Genomic DNA, 22,546 nt, shown 5'->3' on the forward strand with positions numbered 1-22,546 from the left:
TAGAAGTTAGGACAGGTGAGGAGATACCTTTGAAACTCTTTCTAGGTTTTAATTTCCTTGGTCTGTTAGTAGACAGTTTCTTGCGTTTCAGATACTTAGCAGGTTTTGGCGCATTATAGCCATAGTTTCTGATGCGCCAATAAAACTCAACCAAACAAACAGATACTTAGCTATGAATGAAGCGACCCGAATCCTCGAGAAATATTACTCTAAAAATCTTCTCTATCTGGAAGAGTCGGAAGTTAGCAGCTAGCAAAGAGCATCTACAGTCATGTTAAATCTAATTACCATGATGGCAAGAAAGGGCAAGTATTATTTCATGTAGGTTGCCAATTTGCTGGAGAATGTCAACCAGGTATGAGGAGGATACACCACAGCATTTGAAGGGTGAATAGACAAAAATAAATCTATTATTATCCAATTATTGAGTTTATTAAGCGAAACTGGCAAATAATCTTTAATAAAAGTTTTAGTATTCTTTATCTTTAGGGAATCTAAAGGAAATTACCATTCCTTATAATTATTTGGTTTTAATGAAATTCTCAGAAGCAGCATGGCCTTTTTTTTCTTCTTTTCCCCAAAGGCATCAACCACATCGGCTAACGTGCAAGGCTTGTAGGAGACAAAGTAGCTTGCTGATAACAGTTGTTAATGAACCAGGCAGTGTGTTTTGTTTTTTGCTATTTAGTCCACCCATTGGGGATAAAAGTCATGTCTCGAAGCAACATCCCCCTCCCCTCCCAGTTCGTTTTGGAGTCAAATGATGGTTTGCTTTTAACCTGATAAACACAAGCGAAAAAAGAAATGCCGTGGTTAATGTTGTCTAACCACGGAATCCTCCTGCCAGCTGCATAACAATCGGCCTTCGTGGATGAATCTCCATAGCAACAGTTGGTGTTGTAATCAATGCCTGAAGTCGGCAACTCTTTCAATTATAGATATCGATGATAAGCGCACAAATAGAAGTTTAAGATTGTGTTGGGGGAGGGGAGGCAACACTGGCTATGAAGACTGGTGTAAATTTATTTAAAAACAAAAAGAGAGGGGAGTAAGATCAAAGCCAATATTTCGTTCTCAGAACAAACAAGATAGGAAAAAAAGAAACACTTTTGTCTAACAAATGGTTCCAGCAAAGAAGAGTATAAGATTTAAACATGCCGTTAATATTTTCTGTAGTTAACGATCTAAATGGATCTTCATTCCCTTGGAAAACATCACAGTAGGAGAATGGCAACGCAACAAGAAGGTGAACACTGTTTAATGACAGTCCGAAGCGGTTAATTATTGTTATTACCATAAATTGCTGGCCGCCCAGTGAACTATCGAACAGTCGTAAATAACCATTACTCCGCAATCTCGGCGGCGTAGATGGTTTTTCGTCGAACGCTGTTAAGACAAGGCGTTTCGAATATTAAATCTTCCTTCTTTCCCGCACATATAAATTTCATCTAATCAGCAAGGCGGTCAGACGAGGAAAACTAGAAAATGGAGTTCGATTGCCCCTCTATTAATTGCTCAGGTGAAAGCGGGTTTAATTATAAAGCCGTCATGGGCACGAGCGAGATGCACCATCTCTGATGGAGGAAGTTTTCATCGTTAAAAACTTTAGTTCTCGATTGGGGAAGTCTGTTTATAATGAGGAAAATCCCGAAAACATGAGTTTATAATTTAAAGAAGAAGAATATGTTGACCATTATTGACTCTCAGAGCTTTATCGTGTTTACATCGATATTCTCATCTCGATGCAAACACAAGCCGATGCAAACAACATGTAAACATCAAATCTTTGCAAGTGGGATGATAGTCAGTGGAGTCCGACTGGTACTTTTCTTAGTGGTAACATTTGTTAAATTTAGTTCTTGCTACTAATAAAAGTAGCGAAATTAATGTTTGATGGCTTCCGATCCCTTAATTAACAACAAATTACAACCGGGACGCACAGAGCAGCGTTTCTGAGCACACAATCCAGCTGACACTCTTGCGATTGCAACCTGTTCATGTCCCAACATCCACACCTCCGCCTGAAGTGAGAACGGGAATATCGTTTTTTCTTGTACAATAGGCCACTAGAACAGAGCTGCCTGGTCTTGACGAATCAAGGTTCCAGGCCAAAGGCCGGTGTATATTTGATGGTGAGCAGGTAGACAACTGCAACCAGACTGCACGGTTGTACGAAATCTGGCCAGCGGCGGTAGTATCATGTTGAATGTTCTCATGGACATCACTAAATCCCCTCATCCCCCATTGAACACACTCTCGCTGCCAGATCTTACTTCGGCATTGTTTCGGACCACGTTTAGCCTTCATGGTGTGTCCAGATATTACTGGTATCTTTCAACAAGAAAATGCCGCGAGTCACAACGCTTATATTGTGCAGGAATGGTTCGAGGATCATGTCCAAGCATTTTGTGTGCTGCCCTGGCAGCAAAATTTCACCAACCTCAATCCCATTGAACATTTGTTGGAATCAGTGGAACACAATATTCGCCAGTCTACGCCAGTGCTTCGCTCCGTTTCTGAACTCTGGCACGTCCATCTGGGCCAAGATACCCGAGGACACCTGTCGTCTCGTGGAGTCGATACCACGCCGACTATATAGATAGATGGGCATGATGTTTTGGCTCATGAGTGGTGTAACTTGACTTTCTTTTTTATTTCAATCTTATATTAGTATGTTTTCTTTCTTTATCACCATTTATCATTATTTCTATATAGGTTTAATCCGTTAACCTGTGAAAGTTGACAACACTTGGTGGGGGGGGGCTCAACAAAGATCGGAGGGCCACAAGCAATCGAAGGCTGCAATTTTGACTTGTTTGATAAAGCTTGAAAAGCGGAACGATGGGCTCAATAAATCTGTCCAATAAATGCATCAATTAGCTGCATACCATAACCCCAACTACTCCAGACCCCATTGTTGACAGTTACACCCTTATATTGTACACAATATTGTCCAAACCACAGAAATATAGCTTTATTTTTCTGTATAAAACGTAACGTACTTCTATCGTAGCTCTATTTCGAGGAGTGCAGGCTCAGTGCAAATGACAGTATTCATTCTCGGAAATGGCTGAAATATCTTTCATTACTCCAGAGAAATTCAATGGACTGGTTAATCAGTATTCTTAAACGCATGAAACTCGTATCATTCTTCACCCAGTCATCACAGAACATTAACCTTTGGTATTATAAGGGAGACTATTTTCAATGTAATGCGTGCTGTGGCATATTAACATTTGTCACATCGGAACGATTGTTTCCACCAGAGTGCTTTTAGAATATCTGGATTTCCTTATCTTAGAAACATTCACAGCAGCCGATGCATTAGGCTGTTACACACGCCGATTTTGAGCATAAAAGCTAAAGACTCCTTTTCCCTCCCTCCCTCCCTCTCTCTCTTCTGCATAGTGATCATACTCTGCATTACAATGACGTTCCCTAAACACCTCACTGCCAAGGACTCTTAGTACGATCCTGTTGAACAACTTCGCGTTTCATGAGAGGAAAAAAACCGGTTGAAATCCAAATTCGCAGAAGGGATTCTGGATTCGAATCTGAACGTCCTGATTATACAGTAGAAAATGTGAGCTGAGTTTTTTTTTTTTTAAGTCAGAGGTAATTTTTATCTCTGCTATTCCCAATTGGATTTCTTCCCCACCAGATTGAATTCCTTTCTTGTTCTCAATTTGGTGGAGCAGAATTTATCAGAGGTACTGTAAGTGTATTCTGTTCAGCACCCGTTGAGAAAACGGTGGTCTTAAAGATCGGCTTCGAATAAGGCACGATCCTTTAACGTCTGTTTTCTACTAAGGATGGATCATCCATCCAAGAGTGGAATACTGCATCACCATTTCAATTGAGTATAAGAGCCTTGTATGACTAATGAACAGCGTTTATAGTTTGCAGTCATTCGGCTTTTATCCGTCTGACTTTTCTAAATATATTTAAAGTTGTTTTTGATTTTATTTTTTCATAAATTACAATTTTTTTTTTTTTCCATAATATGATAATTTACGTTTGGATTGCTGATCCGCACTATATTACTGAATGGAAGTACAGAAAACAAAAGGCTTTAAAAGATCTTTGACAAATTGTTTTTTCAGGTGGTCTGAAAGGAGAGGTGAATGATGGGAATATTTTCACTTTTTTTTTTGCCCCAAAACAGCAAGTAAAAAAGTTCATTGAGGACAATGGAAGTCAGAAATGAATCAGAGACATGTTCTGTCCACTTTGACAAATGACCTGCTTTCTTGCTTCATTACATTAAAGATCTGACGTTCTCTGTGACTTACGAATTGGAGAGCAACTATGACCTCTCCCTCCCTCCCCCCACTACATTCTGTCTCCTATCTTACCAAATGCAGGGGGAAGTGTTGAGAAAGAGAGATCGGAGCATAGCGATCTCGATAATAGTGAAACGCTAGGCGTCACGAGACATCAAATCGCGTGCAACCATCAGTCATCTTCCAAGATGACAGTTGACTCTCGATTTTCTTCATCAATAACCTAACCATATTAGCAGTGAACTCCCCTCTCTGCACTTTGAGAAAACCATTGTTCTTCTCGGGACATCCTTGGCATTGATTGCTACAAAATTTCCCTCTCCAAGGAGATTCGCAAAGTTTCACCGCCTGCTTATCCCACGTTGAAGTCTGAAAATGTTAAACTCCTGACAAAAGGAAAAGTTTATATATAAATTTTCTTCTTTTTTATAAATTTTACATCAATATAATACCAAGAAAATAATCTAGACGCTAGAGTTTCGAATTGTGGCTAAACTTCTGTGTATTTCTAATTCACTGTTGTTTATAATTTGAATATAATCAATTTTGGTGTAGGATATTTTTGGAGTACATCATCCTACTGTACATTGAGTGGTTACTTTATTAGGTACACATGCCTAATTGCAAGAAAGACCCCTTTTAGCACCTATAACAGCCTGAATTCGTCGTGGCATCAACTCAATGAGGTGTTGGCAGTGTGTCACAGGATATTGGTCCATGTCTCAACCATTTTCCACAGGTTTTGCAAATTGGATGGTCGTTGATCTCTACTCCATAGAATTCGTTCCGCCTCATCCCATAGGTATCCACTTAGACTGAAATCTGATCCAAATCCGTAGTAGGCCAAATCCACTCTCATATTCCTGGAATAGTCCTACACAACATTATCCTGCTGGAAGAACCCATTCGCAGATGGATACACTACAATCGTGAAGGGATGCGCCTGATTGGAAACAATTTCTAGATGACCGTTTTTGTTTCAGCATGACAGTGGATCGTGTCATTCTGCCCACCCCACCCTGTCGTGTTTGTTTAGACATGAACGTATAAAAGCTTCATTGGCCTGCCCAGAGTCCCAACCTGAATTCTTGAACACTTTTGGAATTAGGTGGAATCAACTGTAAAGCCTTGTTTCCAACAAGGCTTTACATTGTAATTTATAATAAATTTATCTTATTTTACAATTTAATAGATTTTATTAATTTATATAAATGAAATTTAAACGAATTTATATTTTATTTGGAATTTTACTCGCTATTCCCACTGGGTATATTTTATCCCTGTCTGTCGCTGAAAATTCAATTTGTTTTTCATTCTATCTATTTATTCCTTTTTCCCTATCTCTCATTGTTATATGCTAAGTAGTTTATCTAAATTTCGTTCTCTTTCTGATATTCTAAAACTGTCCTAAGCTTTGTCACAGTTCACATATCTGTGAGAGCTTTCTTACTTATATTTTTGAAGCAGTTTATCTCTTACTTTTATTTCTCTATCCTCTCTGTCTATCCTTTGCTCCATCGTTGATATCTTATGTCTAAAAGAGTTTGGAGATATCAGCATTTCTATTTTCTTCCACAATTTTTCTAGCCCTTTTTATTTTGACTCTACGAGGGTAGCTTTAAAATCCGTCTACCTTTTTATTTTATAGGAAAAATGATATTCATTAAGTGCATCTTATCAAATTATTAGACCTTATCAGCAGGGTTTTTTCCCCTTTATGTAAGCAACTCTAAGGTTCAAATAAGCTAAAATTCAGTGTTCATGACTCATGTCCATAATCTCACGTAGGTGAGACTATTTAAAAGAAAAAAAAGAACCTCCACAAACACACACACATACCCACGCACGGAAACTATGTGAGATAGGGGGTTGGTTAGATGTGTGAGAAAACAGGGAGGCGGGGGTAGAGGTATAGGTCGTTAAAGAGTATTAAGATACGAAGTCTGACGTGTCGGAATTGATGAGTTCTCCGCATCCGCCCTAGATAAAATATCTTGGATTGCAGGGACACGACCAAACAGGGAGTTCTCAAAGTTGGGAGATTGCAAAAGTTTTGCATTCGATAAATAAAAGAAGACCAAATATTATTCGTTCAATAACCAATTTGTCCAAATGACCAATTACAATTAAAAATGTTTATTAGGGATATCTGTTCGGATTTGGATGTTGTGGACAGTGTTTTTATAATAAAACCTGCAGGTTTAAAAGCTTAACGTAGTTGAACACACCCAATGTTGTCTGGCACGCAAGAGCAAACTATTTGCCCTGTCAGGAGCTGTATCTTCACGCAGTACTTGAGGCAGAGATTAATGCCTACTTTTATAGCAATATTATCAGCGACTCAGGGACGCTCTTCTCACTCTTGAAGAATGGGGTGAGAAAAGCTTAGCAAACGTGATAGGTTTATGATAAGAAGAGCGTTGTGGATGCTGGAGCCTTCCTGAGAAAAGTTAACGAGGTGATAATTGAGTATACAAGTTGATAATCAATATGGATCTCGACAGTTTGTACTTGTCCTAGGAATAACGATTATTCTTGTGTACCCTCGCTAATACACGGGTGCTGGTGATGATGCAAAGAGGACAAGTCCTTCTTTAAGATTAATACTGTATTTAATACCACGTGAAATTGGTGTATATGATGATTCTGGTTCTCTGGACGGGGTTGAATGCGTGGTATTCCTCCAGACATCTCGCCTATTTTCTTTTCCTGAATTTTAATTTCTTTTGGGGAATTTAAAATTCCCCAAAAGGTGCCATTTAGGTGATGACACTCTAAGAATTAATAAGAGTAGTCCTCTTTAATGGGGAAACGTTATTTATTCGAAGTGCATGAACTAGACAACTCGTTGTTGAAGAGGATTTTGCAATATGATACGTTATAATAAATGGTAGTTTCTGCAGACTTTGAATTCCTTGTGAATTTACTATGATTTAAATAAATTATTAGTAGTAGAAGTTTAAGCGCATTTTACTTTAAATGTATTTTTAAAATCTTAATTTATCTATCTGAAATACAAAAAAGATTTTTAATATCAGAACACCGTTTTATTTTTATCATACTGGCAAAAACAAAATGGTGCGAAATAGTAATATAACAGAGAATTTAAACATTGTTTATTTTTATTATAAATTAGGCTTCTTACATTATAAAGAAATTGGATTTTCTCCTGACAAGTATATCGTCTTGAAGTGACATGAACTTTAACGAATTACAAAGAAATTACTACTTTAAAGTTGCCCATAAGGAAACCATTCATCTTTTTCCTTTTGCCGGTAATGTACTGTGAAATCAAATAGGCAAGTGGAAGATGAAACTATGAATGTTTAAGAAACCAGAGAAGAACTTTGACAGGACCGATGAGGCATGGATGTTCGATGTGTGTGTGCGCGCACCCATCTTAAAGTTTTTCTTGTCTCAAGAACTCTCACAATAAATCTTCGTCTGTCACTTTCTTCTTTCCCAGATTACTGTTTTGCTATGAGCGTGTAACGCGAGCCCTCGAGAGATAATATTTAGTTAAATATTCAAAACGTTCCTTGCCTCAATTAATTTTTGTTAATAGTTCATTCTGCAAGCTATTCTTAATGATAGATACTCTTGTATAATGACAACATCATCAGCACCACGCACTCATGAATTTTAATCAAAATGATGCTCCAGAAACAATGGATTGGTGTCAGTTGCTTGATACGAAAACAACCGAAAAGTTTTCTAAGAGTTTGCTACTTTAGGGGGAGGAGAAAGGAGGGAGGGAGGAATATATGTGTACAGTGTGATTGCCAGTGATCACCTCCATTTAAAAAGAATAAAAAAAAAAAACAAGGGGAGGTGCAAGGTACACTTAAAATTATTATATTTATTAAACTTCTGTCTGTGTTCCTTTTGAGGCAAGTATCGTGTCAGACATGCAGACTGAACAGCATATATGTGATTCGTTGTGCCAGACGGGGCTTAAATGCATCGGAAACAGTTAAAGAGATGAATGTGTCTTGGTAGGGCAACCATACTCCGGTGTGAAGTGGTTTCTCCAAGAAAATATCAGGCCCCATGCAGGCAGTGATCAACTGCCATAGGTACCGAGGTTCTTTCAAATCCCCCTTATTCAGCGGACTTAGCCCCTTTTATCGATCACATGTTACTGTTGAGCCGCATGAGACACATCATAATGTGTTCAATGTCGGTATGCGGATTTTCAACTTTTCCATACAGAAATGTTGGAACTAGTAAGCTTTCCACTGAGATACAGAAAATTCTTTCGGTGGTTGAGTTTCAAGACTAGACAGTCAGCGCTCCATGCGGAAGAAAGCGGCAATTGCTAACATCTGGAAGAAAACTTTCTGTGTTGCAGGCTGTGTATTGAACCCTGTGTGTAGAAGGTTGTCCATTTACAATGCAACCCTTCGTCGACGTTGTGTAACGAGATAATTATGAAAATAAAATATTCCATATCTAATTTTATTGAACTTGGAATGTTTTTAGACAACAGAAGACAGTTTGATGTAAGCGTTATTTGCGAAGCATTTATTAGTGTGTTGCGTTATGGGTTTTCCCAGAAGTAAAAAAAAAACAAACAAAAAACAGTTTAATACAGCGTATAATTTTGTGTCAAACACATCAAATGTATACCCCTTGCGCAAAGTTCATGCCTCTTTACATCAAATGTGCATACTCCCTGCGCAAAGCTCATTCCTCTTAACACCAGATGTGCATACTCGCTGCATAGAGTTCATTCCTCTTAACATCAAATGTACTTACTCCTTGCGCAAAGTTCATTCCTTTTAACACAAATGTGCATACTCCCTATACAGAGTATGCACATTGGTGTTAAGTAATTAATTAAATGCGCTGCTCTTTGGACTAACTTTCAAACAGCACATTTAATTAATTATACGGTGTTTGTCAAAACATGATAATTCTTTTACTACATTTAAGTTTTTTCTATTTTTTTTATTATTCTTATTTTTTTATTATAATTTTAAGTTAGTTTTTAATTCATTACAATTGGCTGTTTTAAACGAACGAATCAATAAGCTTCCAATATTCTTATGCAATCGTATTTGCAGTGTAATACCTGTTTAGTTATAGGAATTCGACTGACTTTTCCTTCGGTATTTTGTTCAAAACAAGTGTTTGGAATGTAGCTCGTCCACTTTCTTTCTGTTTAATTACGGTTATTAAAAGGGCTCATTATCTGAAATGTTTATGTTGCTGTACGTTCTCTGTGTAATTATAATTGTATCTTCCCTTCTAATTTTCTTGTACTTCTCACGGCTAATCTGAAGTAACGCAGTTAGCTTAAGTACATTCACCACTTTTCAGAAGCCAAAATGCGTATTCTTTTTGAAAGATATTGCTTTGGAATGTTGACTTGAAAATTCGAATAAAATTCTGATTGGAGAATATTAGCGAAAATCTCTGATAGATGGCGCCAAATTCGCAATCAGGAGTGAACAGAATTATTTTCTAATTATAAGAAAAATATTCTGATTTCTTGATATAGAGTTATTTATTTATCACGCAACCCGATGATAAATGGTTGGTTGCAAGGTAACTATGGCAACAGAGCAATGGAAATGAGGATGCTAAGGACTATGCTAGCTAAAACTAAAAGAGATAAAATAAGAAATACTGATATAAGCGTGAATTTGGGAATATGAAGTCTGAGGGAGAAGATGACAACATCACGTTTGAGATGGTTTGGACGCATGAAGAGAATGAACTTGGACAGATTACCAAGAATGTTTGAGATTAAGATGGATAAGAATAGGAAGAGGTGGAGAGATCAGATTAGAGAAGATGTGGAAACAAAAGGAACTGAGTGGGAGAGAATGATAGAAGACAAGATCTGGGAAGACAGAAAAAGATGGAAGGCTTTGATTCACCTGGCCCAACCTTAAGCTGGAATAGTTAAGGTTGGGCCAGGTGAGCCTCCTGGGTTGCAAGAAATGTTGTGGATACGGTGGTACATAACAGACACGGATAATGACCTACTGAGTTGAACTGTCAAGAGTCCAACGTGCTAAGAGTCAAAAAAAATATTCAGTTTTCTAAACGAAAGAGAACAGACTTTCCTGAGGTGTGGTTAACTCGCGTGAGTGATATATTTTCTAATTTGTGACAAAGTCTCAATGGAAATATCCACGATTGCTGGTAAGGACTCATTTCAGCTCACGAAGAGACTCTGGTCTTTGGATCTATTTTAGTCCTGAAGGTGGACAGTCCACGGTGAACTAAGGACGGCTTGCTCCATACAACGCTCCTGGAATCAAATATTCTCAGTTAATCGTGAGCTTAGTCGTATAATACAGCACTTTTATCAAAAGTCCCTAGATGGAGTTTTTTAATGGCAAGTTTCTAATTGAAATTATTAAAAATTGGACCAAAAGGACTCATTTTTCAATCTTCCTTCAAATTTTGACTCAATAATTCCTATGATTCACGGATCGGATAGGATATCGCTATTTTTGAGCGCAGATATCATTGGTGTAGCTTGTAGATGTGTGGCAATGATTATTACATTTTGCTTCAAGATAGATGCAGCTGAGGGTCAACTTCTACCGCCAAGTTCCCAGTGAATGCAGCTTTATTACAAGCATTTTTATTTGAGTGTACAGTCGATCTAGCGGTGGTAGGGAAAGAACTAGCGATTCCAGGTTATCTGTCCTATAATGCAACTTAAACTAGCTAATGAAAGATCATTGCCGTTTGAGTATTCAATTCTTCTAAGGGCCGTGAAGTTCGTGGTGCTAAAACGCGATTTACAGAGCTATTTAAATTAATTTTTATAAAGTCTTGTGACATGGTCTTAATTCAGAAGTGAACAGACTGTCAGTTCTGGAAATTTTGAAATATTGGATACCATTCCATTGCCATCTGAACAAAGCCTAGCCTGCTATAGCAAAGTCTGCTAGCTCTAATCTGTTTATACTGAGAATAGGAAATAGAAAAACGTTTAATACTTTGGCTAATAGTGTATATTAAAGAGGATGTTTGTGAGTCCACGGAGTGAAGGCAGTTTTCCTTTTTGACAGGAAAAGTGTAGCAATAACACCCTGGTAGCTGAAAAATACAATCCGTCCTCATCTTATTCTTTCAACCGCTCTCATTTTCTAAAGAACAGCAGTTTCTGATTGGATTATAAAAAAAACGTGCAGTAAGAGGGAGAAATGAAATGAATGAAGGCTGGGGCAATTCACTTTGGAAATAAGTAAGATAACTTTTCTTTTTCATACCCCAGGGCATTCACTCTGCAGATCATCCCTCCTCATAGTGATGGATAATCATCCTCCCTATTTTTACGTTTCATTTAATTGAGAGATTGACCTTGGAAAGGATAAAAAAAGAAAAAAAAACTTAATGAGTTCCAAGTAGAATTCGCATTTCGTTGAAGACCATTGCAAAAAAAAAAAAAAAAAAAAAAAAAGAGAGAACGTTACTATGGCAACTTTAGAATGATCATTTGAAGTGACATGCAAAGAATATTTATTTTTCTTGCTTAGATATTACCATTCTGAAAGGTGTGTCTTATCGCCCTACAGCAACTATCACTCCTTGGCACGTCCTTGTCTCATTGTAAGAAACTCATAGCTACGCCTGTTGTAATTAGTTTCATTAAAATTCAACATGGAGGGACTGCTCAATTTTAAGTCCATACTTGTTTATATCTCGGTGCACAATTACTCTTTCTTTTTACTCCTTCGATGGCTTCAGAAATGTAAGTTAATTCGAGCAGCATCTATCGGCGAAGAACGTCCACATCGTTGGTGTGATTAACTGTAGACAGTTCTTGTAAATTCAATTTAGACCAAGCACTGTAGTTGGATCTCATGTTCAATGGATTTTGCTCTGCTCTGTTTCTTTGTTAATTTAAAAAGCTCCACTCAAAAAGATAGCGAATAAGTTGCACAACACGTTGCCCAACTTAGTGCAACTCATTCTGTTAATTATGGGTTAATTATGGGACAATAAGACCTTTTGGATCAAAAGATACCGCTATTATTTCGAAAACAGCCAAGTTAAATACTTAGATTTAACTCGTACGATAGATGGCAGCACGTGTCAGCTGTCCTTCTCTATTCTTCCTTTTATTCTATTATAATACTGTATCCTCATTTCAGCTTAGAAATGGTTTAAAAACAATTATGAATGAAATTCTTAAAGTTTCGAAATTTTTAAATTATTTTTTTAAAACTCAATTTTATTTACTAATAATTTATATAATTTTTATTCATTTTTACTTTAAATATTTTAGTATAGATTTGATTTAAAAAATAGAGATAGCATCGTACAAATCAATGGCAGTATACAAATAAAAAAAAATAATAATTACAGAAATTTGCATCATATAATGGGTGGAAATATGACTTTGGTACGTTCTTGGTAAGCTTTGTTTTTAAAAATTTAAGGAAGGTCCTAGGGTGTAGCGTACGCTGTTTTTCGAAGGTTTTTTCTCTTCTCCTCCATCAGTTTATCCCTGTTTTTGTAAATATATTCTCTGATGTTAGGAAGGTCCGGTATAACGCATGCAGCAAGAGCAGAGCGGAAAGTTTCCATGTTAGTGGCTTCGTACCACTCATTCGTTTTATCATCGTAACATTCGACGTGACTCACTGTTCTAGCGCCGTTGAAACCCCCGATCACGAAAAGTGCGTCGTCGATCACCTATAAAAAAATAAAGAATCGTAACGGTCAAATAACGTGGAGAACTTTTTTTTAAGAAGGCTGCTTCCTAGGACCCATCCACGCCACGAGGAGGTGGGCCACAACAAAGTGTACTGTTAAATAAAGCTGTCGTGTATCGCGTACTGACTGTCCCCTTTCAGGGAACAATGAGATGATATAAATGAATGAAACTAAGGCTATTGCTTCTAAGATAAATCTTGGCAGCAAGGTTTAGCCTCATGGTTCTTGCTCTCAACATTTATCTTGATCGACAACCAGATATAGTCAAATATTTGACTTTAACATTAAATGAAGTACGCTTCATTTAATGGATTTTAAAAAAAAATTACAATAATTTCGGTGGCTTTCCTTGCGCAATAAAAAATGCATTCGATACATCAAAAAATTTTATACTCTATCGAGTAGGTAGAATAAACTTAACCAGTGAGTTTTTGGATATGCCAATAATTTGATGTACATCTCCTAAAGAACAAATTCTCAGAAAAGGTTCGATAAATTAGTAATAAAAATACCATGGCATCCTTCAGCACGATCAAAGGAGATTGGAATTCGATTGTCCCATCATATAACGCAGATTTTCTGTACATTGTCCATGTAGAATTCCGCCATTTGGCACATAGGAGGATGCTTTACAGGATGATATGGCGGGCGCACTCAAAATCGTCACTAGTATGACCACTGAAGGGAAAATATGACCAGCTGTTCATCATATAAGGACCTTGATCAATTTATGGGTATTAGTGGTTTTCCAGCACTAGAAATGCAAATTCCTTCTATAAAGTCGTAATTGGTAGATTCAGATTAAAAATGAATTCCTGCAAGTGGAGATTATAAAACTGCTGGGTATAAACTTTAAAATCTCGGACTAGCAGGACATTATGCATTCCGACAAGAGCCTTTTGCGATAAAACATTGAAAATCAAACGTCTGGTTAAATAAAAAGGTAAACTGCAGCCATTATCGATCCACTGCAGAATGGACGCTTCCTCAACAAGTCATGTTGAGGGAAATGGACCATAATCTACAACGCTGGTCCAGTGCGGGTTGCAGATCGACCGTATTTAGCAGTCAGAGACTTGAATCCCAGTCTACTCAAAGAGCCTGTGCTGCTGCACTCCTGAACTTGAACAATCCGCTAAGGAACAAATTCTGGTGACAATTGCTACACATCGTTGCTATGCAATACATCTGAGTTGGACATCACAGTTGTGAAACACTAATTTTACGTTAACAGATCCCCATTTTTCGTATACCAACTTGTTGCCCATAGAAGAGTTTCAGCCGATGATAACTAACAAAAGGTGGACAGAATAAAAGATATTTTACTAATAAATATTAAAATTAAATATTGTATAGTGTGCTTTTAAGGTAATTTCTGTAAGTTAATACAAACATACAAAACATTATGAAAATTTAAGAAAAATTTACCTCTGTGGCAAAATTGCTTCTAGGGTTATACATGTCAGGAATATAAGTCCATGTATCTGTCAGTGGGTTGTATTTCTCTCCACTATTGAGGCGGAAGATTCCGTTAAATCCACCCAACGCATATAAGAATCCATGGTAAGTGACGCAAGAGACTCCACTGCGTCTACTGCGCATTGCTGATATCATGGTCCATTGGTCTGTGACTTTGCTATAAAATTCGACCGAATTCAGATATTCCGCCCCATTAAACCCTCCTGTGACATAAATGTAGTCATTCAACGTGGTGGCACTAGCATCGCTCCGTGGGACATTCATAGGTGCTATGACGCACCACTGTGGAGAAAATATTTCAACTCATCTTTAAATTTCAGACTACAACATAAATATTTAAGAAACTGTACAATTATCATTTAAAAAATTAAATAATTATACTTATTAAGGAAATGTGAAAACTTTGGTTTGTAACATTTGCAGAGGGAAAGTTGATTCTATGAGTTTGGAGTTGGACAGTCATTTGATGCTTACTGCTCAGACTGGTTTGGAAGAGACAGTTGGAGGGGGTGGGGAGAATTACAGATGCCATTCCGAAGAACAGCATCCATGAACGTATCTTAAAAAAGGCGTGCGGCAGAAAATATTGATGGCTGGGTCAGTATATTTTTTAAAGGTCATCTGGTACTCTTTGGGAAATTTAGCTGGGAAGGCAGAATTTATAGTTTCGCCTGTGGGTAGAATTTCTCTCCGTCTCTTATTCACTGCACTCATCTCCCGCTGGTTAGCAAAAGGATAGATCTAACTTGTTGTGTCGAAAATACCAACGTACTCATCTCTGTCACAGATAAGGATGATCCATCTGTACAGCAGACTACATCAACAAGGTTCTTAATTTTGGTCTAAAATGAAACTCCAGTAAATACGAGTACATGCTCTTCTTGTTGAGGCAGATCCGCAATTACGCTTTTTGGGGTTTCCATACTTATGATCTCCAGCCACACTGTCTTGGGGTGGTGATTGCTCAACTCGGCAAACTTCAGTTGCCGAGTTGAGCTTCTTATCAGTGCCTCTGGTCTTAAATGTATTGCCAGGCACAATACATTGCCAGCCTACAATCCTTTGACGACAGGCCAACCACAATCCATGCAGTTGATATTTGGGTGTCAGCCGCTTCTACTACAATAAAACCCTTCTCCGCATCTGAATTCTGGCTGCTCAAATGGACTAATTACAAGGACAAACGTCCTCTCCAGTGCAAAACAACAGCAGTGACTCAAACCCTGCAGATATAAAAGCTAAGAATAAAGTAACAACTCTTATCAACATGCAGAGGTTATAGCTAAGTACTTGTTGGCCCAATTACCGCCACCATCCTTTTGGGATACGTGTTTCAGGCAGAACTATAGATACTGGCAACTTGACAACACTTTTCAGATCTAGCAGCCCAGATATTTTCACTTGTGCAAGAGCGGGATTCCGACTTCTGCACGGTCTCAATCGAGTCATCATTCAACAGAATCCTTAATCATTAGCTACCGTCATCTGTGCCGATATTCAGATTTTTCTTTTCTGCTATGCATGATTTCATCTCTGTACCTTCAAGATTTTTCACTCTGATTGATATGATTTGATACTATATACAATCAATGATTACTGAATTGTAACCACCTACCTAATACCTTGTTGACCCACCATTCCCCTAGGTATTGACTCCAACAGATGTCTGAAGACATCTATAGGGATCTATAGCCATGCAGCCTACAGTTCTTAATGCTTTTTAAAGAAATACATTAAAAATTGCAGCCTACAGTTTTTAATGTATTCCTTTTTGTATTGTTCAAATCTTCTTTTTATTTATTTTATATCTGTCGCTATTTTTTATTAGTGACGAAGACTTCTTAACTTTGAAGTTGGATTCCACCCCTATTGAGGCTACGCTTTATGGGGCTTTAATAATTGGAACTGAATGAAAATTTCATCCCATTGGAAGAGAACTCTCAGAAATTGACTTAAAAGTTAATACAGAAATACAAAGAGATCTCTTATTGGAAAACTGTCATTTGTTGTTACTACACGCCTGAAAATGCGTACCTGATTCTTGACAAAGTCATAAGTTTCTGCAGAGCTGAGTCGCTGGAGGCCATCGTATCCGCCCATAGCATAAAGAGAAGAACCAAGTCTCGACAGACTTAGGTAACATCTACGAAGAAGCAATATAATAATGAAACATTGGTTGAAACAAACGTACTCAGAGTTTAAGGACAATAAAGCTTTTGAGGGAATTGGGTAAACTTTTATGCTTACCTACGATAGTTCATCGGAGCTCTCTCTTTCCATATTTTACTCACAGAATTAAAACAGCGACAACTGTTCAAGCACTCGACTCCATCAGTGCCTCCGATGATGTAGATATCCTTGTCGATAATGGCGCATTTGTGGTAGGCGCGAGGACCATTGGGATCCGTTTCCTCCAGCTACGGGAAAGATAACATTTAACGATCGTAAGGATTATACTGCGCTTTTATAATAACCATTGATTGTTGTTAGGATGCCTTTTTAGACTATAATTTTTCTGAGTAATCATTGATGAAAATTTACTTACCACAATCCATCTGTCAGCTCTCGTGTCGTAGGCTTCAATGGCATCGGTGGGCCCTTGGCCGCTCCAGCCTCCAATTGCGAACAAAACCTCGTACGGGATCCTTGGTAGAACCAAAGCTGGTGAAGGCATAACTTCGCGACAAGTGTTCGTTGCATCCCTCATGTCGTGAATTAGCATCAGAGTCTCGATGATCAAGGGCCGGCATTCAATTGTGTCATTTACATAAGAATTAGTTTTCACGTGTTTAATAAAATATTCCGGATCTAAAAGGGCAAGCCGTACACACCTCATGAGGTTTACGATATGTCTCGTTCTGTCACATGGATCGTGTTCGATCCACTTGAGTACGGTTTCCCAGACCACTTCTTCGTTGCTAACGTTGAGTTCCTCATCGCTCAACAACGTTATGAGTTCTTCAGAACTAACCTCCATCAGTTCTTCACTGCACTCGGCTATTTCAGTGAAGCTTGTGATCAGATATCTGCAATAATGATGGATTTAATACATATCTCAAAAGGAAAAGGAAAATAAACATAGAAAAAACGGATATTCTTAAAAAAATTAGGAAGTTTAGAATAGAGATTATAAACGAGTACACCATTTGAATATCAGCGGCCCTGCGAAAAATTACATCGTTGGATTACCTTTTTAAATAACAACTAAAACCTGGGTCTCCGTGAGAGGGCTTTTCTATACAAAACTGAATTATGCTTATTAATATTCTAGATCATATTTAAAACGACTCAACCTTAAGTTGCATCAACCCTTAACTAGCTCTGCGCAATGGAAGATCCAAATTGAGAAATCACCACATACCTATTAGCCTTTCTTTCCATTTCAGGACAAAAGTAATCCCTAGCAAATCTTCTGATCCCGATGCAGTTTTCTTCGTCCATATTAGCGAGTATGTGGTCGCAGCAGTCTTTGATCATCCCTAGAATATTAAACTGGTCAGCCGCTGGAAGAAGTTCTGTGACATTGCTGTTGTTTACTAAGGTCACTCTAGTATAGGTGTATTGGATGATCAGGTATAACATTTCCTGTGAGACTCCAGGGATCTTAATCTCCGTGCGTTCATTGGAATTCAAGGTGGTAGTGAACAGGGCACGGAAATAAGGACTACACGATGCCATGATAGCTTTGTGAATTGGGAACCTGCCTCCATCTTCTGTGAAGAGGATACAATCGCAAAGTTCTCCTACTTTGCGCATATCATTCAATACTTCCATTGCATGGAAATTAAGAGCCTGCACGGACTCCATCTTCGCCTTGTTAGCGAATTCACAAGTCTGAGAGTAATCAATCTTTTTGAGAGTACTGTTGAAAACAAGCATGATGCAACAATGTTCTTCGAAGTGAAAAAAACACAACAATGGAGATTTCATGGTATTGTTGTTGAACACAATCGAAAGAAAAATGAAGTTTAGAACGGGTCTGCCTCCTACAGATATTCTATAATATTATGTATAGCCTTTATATTTAGGATAAATATGAATTTAAATCGCATAATGTTGAAATAATTTTAAAATTCCATTTTATTGCGCTATAACGTATATAGTGAGCATACGTACCAAATTAACGGTAATTTATTCGATAAGTATCGAAAATAATTTATCTTGAAAAGAAAAAGGTGTTTTTTTTTTTTTAAATATGCATTTCTTAACTCAGTTTTTACCATGCAAATTAGATCTTATTCGTGATAAGTTAGATTTAATATTTATACAACAACTATTGCATTATTTAAACTAGTTATATTTTTATATAAACATATATAGCATTAAGCCGGACTTAGACACAATTACAGAATAGCAATACTTGTTGTAAAGTGCATCTAAATATCAGCATATTAAATATTCAGTATTATTACGTATCGTTTTGGTGAAATAAAAGCGAATTTAAAAGTTTGCTTGTGCTGCCATCTACTAGTCAGTATGTAAACTAACTTTGGGATTTTTTTTTCACTGATTTTTGAATTTGTGCTACGTGTAGTATGTGTATATTTTTTATTGTTATTTAATATTTACAACACATTTATATGTTACAAACAAATCTGTATATTTATGAATGTTATAATAAGAGAATATGAGAAAACAAAATAGGAAACAAAAGGAAATATATATTATTTAACGTCTAAATACTAATAGTCAGTTCACAAAAACCATATTACTGACAATAATCACAGATTAATAATATTAAAATCACCGGTTAATTTCCAAAAAAAAAAAAAATATATATATATATACATATACAGTATATACATACAAATTATAATCAAACATTCAAGTACTGCATTCTAATAACCTTATTCTTCTTTGCACGTATATCAATCACTTAATTTATTAATTTTTCCCATAACTCATTCGGGCCCTCTAAGCTTCTTGCAATATTACAATACAGGTGCATATATAATAAAAATGATATAAAAATGTATTGTTTGTAGGCTGCGACCAAATCATCTTGTTTGTGGACACTGCTCCTCTCTGCCCAGACATTTAGCATTTCCCTAAAAGCCGCTTGACATTTTATAATTACAATAGCAACTGTCAAGAACCAATTCAGGCGAACCTATTCGCGGCCTGTGATCTTGTTTGTGTGAAACACTATCAAGAGATGGTTCTTGTGAAAATAAAGGAAACCTGTAAACTATAAGACGAAAATGGGGACACTTGAAATAGTGGCTTTTACTTACAATTTTTTGGAGCCAGAAATATTGTCCATTTAATTATTTTGAAAATTTCATGTCTTTTGAATTTTAGTGATTTATTTTCGCCGTGTACCACCTAACGAGTTGTACCACCCACACTTAGTTGATAGGAATTGTTGTCTTGTGTACATAAATTTATTGAATTCGTGTTTTATGATTACAACGACAACGACATTCCATCCGAATGGCTCCAATCCATCTTCGTGGCCCTACCAAAAAAGGCTACCAGCCGGAAATGCGAAGACTTCAGGCTGATCAGTCTAATGAGCCAGGTGCTAAACGTCTTCCTCAAGGTGATTCAGCAAACGATAAGATGTAAGTGCGAAAGTGCACTAGGAAACACACAGTTCGGATTCTGCAGGGGACTAGGCACCAGAGAAGCAATTTTCTGTTTACAAATATTGCTACAAAGGTGCTATGAACATCAAAAAGACGTGTATATATGTTTTATTGATTACGAGAAAGCCTTCGATTCAGTAGACCACGACCGTCTAATTGACCGACTGAGAAAACTTGGGCTTGAAAACAACGATATCAACTTATTACAACTCTCTACTGGAATCAAACAGCCCGGCTTCGCTATGGCAACGACCTGACAGACCCAATTCCAATAAAAAAGGCGTCCGGCAAGGCTGCCCATTATCTCCAATTCTTTTTAACATCTATTCGGAAATGATCTTCGACCAAACACTGGCTGACAAGAACATCGGCATAAAAGTTAACGGACACTACATCAATAACTTAAGATATGCCGATGACACAGCACTAATAGCGGATTCAGAACAAGATTTACAGACCATCTTGAACGAAGTGGACATAGAAAGCCAAGCATGGGGGCTACGAATCAACAAAAAGAAAACAAAGGTGATGAAGGTCAGCAGGACTGCAAGCAAAATCACGATCAAACTAAACAACGAAAAATTAGAGCAAATACACCGCTTCAAGTATCTCGGAGTACTCATTGATGACCAGCTGAACCATGAGGCCGAAATCAAAAGCAGAATTCAACAAGCCAGGCAGGCATTCACCAAGTGGAAAACCCTCCTCACCGACAGAAGCTTGAACATCATTCTCAAATTACGCACATTGAAATGTTACATCTGGCCAATACTGCTCTACGGTGTAGAAACCTGGACTCTAACATCAGCCACTACAAAAAAGCTCCAGGCCTTCGAAATGTGGCTCTACCGAAGAATGCTGAAAATTCTGTGGACAGCCAAGATAACCAAGGCACAGGTCCTGCAGGACATGCACACGGAACGGGACCTGCTCAAAACCATCATCAGCAGCAAATGCAAATACCTAGGTCACATCGCTAGGAACCAACAAAAATATCACCTACTACCACTCATCCTGGAGGGAAAGATCGAAGGCAAGAAACGCCCAGGCAGACCGAAAATGGCATGGCTAGATAACATCAACACCTGGCTTCACATGACAACAGCACAAATTCTACACGCAGCGCTAGACAGAGAACAATATCAAAACGAAGTCGCCAACGCCATTCAGCAGCATTAAAGAAGAAGAAGATGATTGTGTAAACTGATAATATGGCCCCTAAAGAGAGCGCAGTAAGAAGAAAATTTCAACGTCCGAGGCATTTGAACGAATATTAAAATAAAATTTTGATTGGGGAGGGGATTTTATTCCACCGGAACACTGAAGAAGTAAAATCAAAATGAAGAAAAAGTAAAAGCAAAAGTGAAACGGTGTTCCGTTTGAAAAGTAGGCTAGTACCTCTTAAGAAAGTATAAGCGCAGTCCCATGTGGTCTAGTGGTTAGGATACCTGGCTCTCACCCAGGAGGCCCGGGTTCGATTCCCGGCATGGGAAAGAATATTTTTTTTTTACCCCTTAACTAAAATTGTGTAAGTTATTGTTATGAACGTTATTATTAACTGTTATATTACGTTACAAATAATCAAGATTAACATTTTTAAACAAGTGTACTTCGGTAAATATATTTATATAAAGTTAATTTTTATTGAAAATCAGAATTGACGGTAGGCTGATTGCTCCTTACAATTGATTAAGTACGCCGACCCTTAAATAAATACGCTCAATAATAATTAAGCATACTAAAAGGAGAGTAAGTACAGTATCATGCTTATAGTAAGGAATAACACGTCCCCAAATGCGACCACTTATTTTGTGGAAAAAAAGAAATTAATAATAATTTGTATCCCCGAAATCCAAAAATATTGTGCAGAAGGTTGCTAAATACGTTACCTGACTAAATACATTTTTGTGATAATATTGAATTTGATTACAAATAGCCATCTTGATTTCATATCGAGTTCTAACGTCTTCGCGCATTGATATACAGTACTTAAAGCTGTGAGTGTGCTGCCCTCTGCTGGCCAATTCTGTAACTGTCGAAAATTATTTAATTCAGTGATCGAGAAACCTTTTGGTTAATCGAAAGTCAGCAAAAGGTTCTCTAACATGTAATTGAAGAATTCATCTAAACATAATAATAATTTAAACTTAGGTATTAAATGGGGTAGTTCAAGGCTGTTGTTACAAAGTATAGCAGGGAATGGGGGAATTGACACAGTTAAATAAGTTAAGTTATATGTATAATCCTGGTTTCGAATCCCGTCCTCAAATATAAAACAACTTTTATGGACTTTTCTCAAGGACATTTGGCTCCATAATTCTTATGGCTTTTCATCTAAATAGTATGAGATTTCCACGATGGCTATAATTAAATCGATAGTATAAAAGCGAAATACAGAAGCTTTGAAACCCGTTTGCTTTTGGGATTGACTTTCTTTATGTGATCACAGTTTGCTTTATATCATAAATGGTAAATATGATATTTGGTTCTGTTTTTATTTGAACACAGACT

The 22,546-nt window shown here is 37.3% G+C and overlaps 1 non-coding gene across 1 annotated transcript; it reads left to right on the forward strand.

Annotated features, from left to right (window-relative positions):
* The first annotated feature begins 21,456 nt into the window (after window positions 1-21,456).
* On the forward strand, window positions 21,457-21,528 carry TRNAE-CUC (transfer RNA glutamic acid (anticodon CUC)). Its single transcript has one exon. It is a non-coding gene; the product is annotated as a tRNA-Glu (tRNA).
* The last annotated feature ends 1,018 nt before the right edge of the window (window positions 21,529-22,546 follow it).

Source organism: Mastigoproctus giganteus, chromosome 3, assembly GCF_048544385.1.
Source record: "Mastigoproctus giganteus isolate SK-2022 chromosome 3, ASM4854438v1, whole genome shotgun sequence".
Lineage (NCBI taxonomy): Eukaryota > Metazoa > Arthropoda > Arachnida > Uropygi > Thelyphonidae > Mastigoproctus > Mastigoproctus giganteus.